Below are 6,048 nucleotides of genomic sequence, written 5' to 3'. Positions count from 1 at the left end.
ATTTTGAGAGTTTCTTGTTTGATCGTTTAATTTTACTAATAAAATATGAATTTTGATACAAGAGATGCCTGCTTGCATTTATTTCAGCCAAATCTTTTTCATTCTTTAAGCTGTCTGCCTCTCTCCACAGTTGCCTCTATTAGAAAATATTTGGGACTTTTGTGAATATTTTTATACTTTTACAGTAAATTGTTCTGTACATTAAAATTGAGAAATACATGGATAATAAATCTACTTTTAAGCAAATCTAGCAATAGCAGCTGCTCCCAAATTCATTTATCAACCATTAAACTACAGTATGTACAGGTATGTCTTTACAGTATTGTAAACATTTACTGCATATTGCCTGAGCCTGCAATGCCCAAGAGAGGCCAGTTCGGCATCACCCGGGGATGCCTGTACGTCACAATATGTCCAAGAGAAACTGGACAAGGAGAAGGGTTCAGGATTTTCTTTATTATATTAACATAAAGAAAAAAAATGTGGAAAAAACAATTCTAAAAACTTATTTACAAAAACAGTCAAATAAAATACTGTACAGCTGTACCATTGTGACAGAAAGACAATGATTCTTGATGGTGAATCTCCCTCCCGACCTGTGAGGGCTCTAAGTAACGGGAAAAGAGTACCCTGGACTGCTTGGCCTGACACTTCGTTCCTAGGGTTAAAAGGAAGTCGTTCATTTAGAAAAGGGGTGGAGCTTCAGCACATTAACTCATCGACCCAGAAGGGAAATGATGTGGCAGCCGTGGATTGGAGTTGCAATTGTTTACCAAGGGATCATGAATGACAGTATAAGTAGGGGATGGAGCAATGTAATCTGTTCCATCATTTTGGTTATTGCAAAAGAACCCAAAAGGACCTGAAGATTTGTGTATATGCATCGCGAGTGTTTTGTTATTATTAGACAGCTAACACATTCTGGAGCTGTCGACAAGGGCCAGCACAAACCCGAAACAGCACTGCACTTGCACCACAAGCACTAATTCACGCACTAACCAGACTTTTGTATGTGTTTTGGGTTTTGTGTGGGTATATAATAAAGAGGACTATTATTTCGGGACAAACCCGGGGATTACAGATTAAGTAATACACGCTGTTGTATTACTTAACATCATTTACTGCTGACTTTGTTTTGCCGTCAGGCACTGGACATACAAATCATTAGACAACTTTGCACCTGGATTATAATTGTCTGTCTGTTCATTGATCACCTGCACACTGTTAACCACTTTGCCACAGGCCCCCTCCATGACCGACACATCGCCTACCGCATTAGGGTGATGACTTCTGGTATTGTGGCTCCTCCCCTTTTCTGGCTGGCCGAATTCCGACTGACTCTGGAATTAACTATCAAACCATCCAGTTCGGGCCACGCTGTTCTTGTTATACAGTGCCCGCATAGGTCGGGAGGGAGATTGTTGTCTGATTCATTCGCTTTGTGACAGTTATTTAAACAGTTATAGCAACATGTGAGGATATATAACGCTACATTTTTTGGAACCCCCCTACTTATTCTTTAACCCTTTGCGGTCCATTTATTCAGCGCTCGTCAGGCGCGTCAGGTCTAATTTATTTTCACATGCGCTTCTTAAAATAATCCCCCCCTCCCCCGGGTAAAACAGGTTTAAAAGGCACTGCATCTCCAGCCAAGCCCCACCTCTTGTTCGCTGTATTTTTCATATACCTCTTCCTAGTCATACATAGATAAATCCTCTCCTGATCACTTGTTTTTATCACCAAACTCCTCAATGATGCAATCCAAGTCATTATTTTATTACTATAAAACATCTGAAAAAGCTTTGAAAATGTCAGCGATTTTCTTTTGAGTGCTGGATGAGGAAGCAGCTATCTTCTTTGTTTGGATTTAGATTGGGTCTTTGACTAGGCCATTCCAGAATATTGATTTTAGTCTTCAACCATTCTGAAGTAGGATTTTGAGGTGTGCTTTGGATCATTGTTGTGTTGGAACATCTAGTTGTGCTTTAAACCAAGTTTTTCAAATGGAGGATTTCAAATGATTGGCCAATATCTTTTGGTGTGCTATGGAATCCATTTTATCATGTATTGGAACTAAATGTCCTGTGCAATTACAGGAAAAACAGTCCCACAGAAGGATATTACCACCTCCATGCTTGACAGTTGGTGTTCTTTTCTTTGTACTCAGATTTTCTCCAAACTCCATTACTTATCAGTAATGACAGCAATCACCCTATGTCTAACCCTTTTATACTCTAAGTCCAACCTTTTCTTTAACGTAGTGTAGTACCAGGTATAGAGATTCAAAATCCAACCTGCACATCCGAGACCTGTGTAGTGAATGGAAGTACCAAAAGGGCAAGGTGTACAGTATTGAATTATTCTGTTATCTGGACTCAATTTAACTATTAGGATTTGTGCCCACAACTGTAAATGCCACTTACCAGACAAGACAACTGTGAATTGCCTTCTACTGTAATCTTATACTTGAAGCTAAAAACAAATCCACAACTTTTTTATTATGCTTTTTATTAACATTGGAAAACATTTAAGGCATATTGTAACATTAGGCAGAAAAGCATTACCAGTTCTTGTCCATGTAAACAGCATTGCTATAAATTTTGTTCAACATGGATACGAAGCACGAAAGCAGTATTTTTTAAAAGGTTTTAACAGACAATCTTTGAATTACATTGTAGAATAACAGCATGAAAGTCAGTGTTTATCTTAATAGGTAAAAGAAACTAGACAAACAGAACACAAGTTGCTTTAGGTTTTGTTGAAACAAAACTAAATTATTTGTGTTGTCTAGCACCTCATTTAATACTGAAATCAGCCATCACCAAGCTTTACAATTGCAGACCATACCCTTTGCAATCAACTGGCACAACAAGTTGAGTGTACATGGATTTAAGTTCACATGGATTGAGATTTCCCATGATTTTGTATCCTGTCGGCTTGCACATAAATGTATGCACTCCAACGACTGACTGTACGTGTGTACATGTGGGATTTATAAGTCCTAATAGAAAGCACAACATCCTTAATTTAACTTTGGATCCGTAGAACAGACTAAACCATGTCTAGATGGAAACTGACCAAGCATAAGTGGATCATGACCTTACAGGTTGAGGCATGCTTAACAGTTATTTACTGCAGTAGCAAAAAGGCAGCACTGCAGGATGAAAAGAGCTTGGTGATGGCTTTTAACATAAGTGAAGATAATTCAGTTTTACAAATGATACCACAGATCCACATCCTTTAGGAGCCTAGAATAACATTGAAATAAAAATTCGAAATCAGTTGGCACATAGGTCTTTTCTGTTTGTGTCTAGAATGTTTTTCTTTGGTCAGGTCGGTATGTTTCAGTATATCTAATTTCAGAAATGGAAAATAAATAGCATACTTTAATTATCCCTTTTTGAAGCAATACTGTGTTCATGTGTTGAGTCCTGAGAGTGACAGAGAGAGGAGTGTTTCGGCACAAATTACTCAAGATGTCATGGGTAAAGCGCCATGGCCATCTGAGCTCTTGTGTTTAACAGCACCACACACAAGCTATGTTATGCAGCAGCTTATTTAACAGAGACAAAATACAAATTAACAACCCAAAACACCAAACTGTGGTAAACTTGATATGAAATCCAGGAATAGATTGGGTACATATATAGAAGATAACAGGCAGATAGAAATATAAATGCAGTTAAGAGTTAAAGAACCAAAACAGGGAACCAGTAATAATGTTTTTAGGGTTAAGAGACAAAGTGGATTTGAAATTGTTATCACGTTTACTACAAAAGGCTTACAAACTGGCAACTGTAGTAAGGCTATATGTGACTTGAAGTACAAAAACTACAGAAGGCACAGTAACCTGTACTAAATGTGTTAGCAATGCAGCATTTATAAAATGACTTCTTTACAGCAAAGGCTTATCAATACTCCCTTATAATGATCTGCCTTGGATTATTGAGCTATTACTTAGAGTCTCTTCAACGTTTTGTGACTTTCATTTTGGGGACAAAAACAGGCGTTTTATTTCCTTAATACACCCAATAAACTATTTAGTGCAATTGGTTTAGTTTTAAAAAAAAATACTGCCAAGGTTCATCACACATGTAGGCTTTCAACGAAAGAAAGTTTAGCATTTTTGAAACTACATAGAATGTAATGCCTAGAATTGAATACAACCAAAACCTTGGGATTATTCTGTATAAAATATGGTCAGTTGCAGTTTTAACTTTTTGTATAAAAAACACAATACAAATGGAAGTCACTTACTTTTTTTTTTAATAAACTGAAATCACTTCATTCTAAACTGATTCTATCCATTTCTATTGGGACCATGGTTATTTTACTGGGGGATAGAATTAACAAAGCTTGATTGAGACTTGCAATCCATTTTTCAGCAATGCAATTCATCTTGTAAAGAACATATTTAATACTTCCTTTGCAAATCAATCATAAAATGTGGGCAAACATTCTTTGGGAATAGACCGTGAGTTTAGTTACAAGAAATACCTGTGCCACATACTGACCGAACATGCCTAATTTCATAAAGAAAACGTAGCTTGTGTATCCTCTTTTTAAGTCTACAAGAATAGTAAAGCAAGCTCTCCACCCAAGGATTACATGATACAATTTGGCACCATTAAGCTTACTGCAAATAATCTTGAGAACCCCCCTATTTTCCTTCATTTTAGCTTCATCACCAACAAGACATTCTCTACAAAACCACCACAGGTACAAAACATTGTAGTGCAATAAGGTCTGCGATTGCAAGCGAAGTACAAATAACAATACAAACTTTCCTAACATAAGCACCAGGGCTCGGACTCTTCCAGGATAATTTGGTTACTATTAAAAAAGGCAGACAGGCAAAGCATGCTCAATACTGTATGTATCAACAGGTGGATGCTTAACCTGGGGAGAAATACTATTTTAAAAAATCTGCAAGCTTGACATGAAATATAACATTTCTATAAGGCATTTGACCCATTTGTTATCCAGATCACTGAATTTATTTTAAAAAGGGGCCATTATCATCATCATCATGCCATGCAAGAAATCACTGAAGTTACTAGCAGAGCTGTATTCATCAGCTGTGAATTACAGAATAACCAGGGAATAGCTTTGCATGGATTGACTTGAATGCATAGTCCGAGCCCTGCATAGTAAAGCACACACACAGACAAACACACCAATGGATACATGGTTAAGTTTCCAACTAGCCAATTCTCTTAGTGGTTCACAAACCAGATTTAATCCATTGATAAAACTTTAAAGGACCTGAAAGCAGAGTGAACCTTTGTGGGAGCATGACAAACTACTAAGAAAAGGACATGGGCAATATTCTCAGTGTTAAATATAGATGTACTAATTAATGCCACCTGTTTGTGGTACATTTTTGCTCAAGTGTTTTAGTATTTGCGAATAAATTCCTCCTTTTCAACAAGTCTTTGTATTTGGCAGATGCATGGCTTTTTTTTCTAGCTCTTAACTAAACTGGCAACACAGCTAGTGTTTGACAGAGCGAAAGTTCCAAAAGGATCAATGTTATGACGGATACTGAGTGCAACACAGTTTCTGTGGTTACAATGAACTGTTGCTATGCCAACCCTCTACAGTCAGACTTCTAGAAGCAAAGTACTAAAGTACTTTGAAAACACAGCAGCATTGGTCTGGTATTGTATATGAAAAAAAGATTTTATTTAAAATGTTCAGTGATTTATTATAAGAAAGATTTAGCAAACACATACATTAAAACAGACCATTAAGAAATCAAGAGAGTATAATGGCGATTCGAAATGAGGCATGCACTCCATTACAAATAAAGTTAGTGATCTTTCACTGGTGTCTGCTTGTTTTGTATTCCTTCTAGCATTTTAGTTATACTTCCAAAGGTTTTTTTTTGACATAACAGCAAGGCATGCATAAGCCTTCTGAACATTGATTTTTTGCATTAGCACATACCCAGCAATATTAATTACGTCGTAGGTTTTTGGCTGTGTTATTTGTTTTAAAATTCAATTATAACAGACAAAAAAAATCAAGTTAGTAACCAAACAACGT

Source organism: Polyodon spathula, chromosome 12 (assembly GCF_017654505.1).
Source record: "Polyodon spathula isolate WHYD16114869_AA chromosome 12, ASM1765450v1, whole genome shotgun sequence".
In the NCBI taxonomy this organism is placed as follows: Eukaryota; Metazoa; Chordata; class Actinopteri; order Acipenseriformes; family Polyodontidae; genus Polyodon; species Polyodon spathula.
This window is presented reverse-complemented; position numbering follows the sequence as displayed.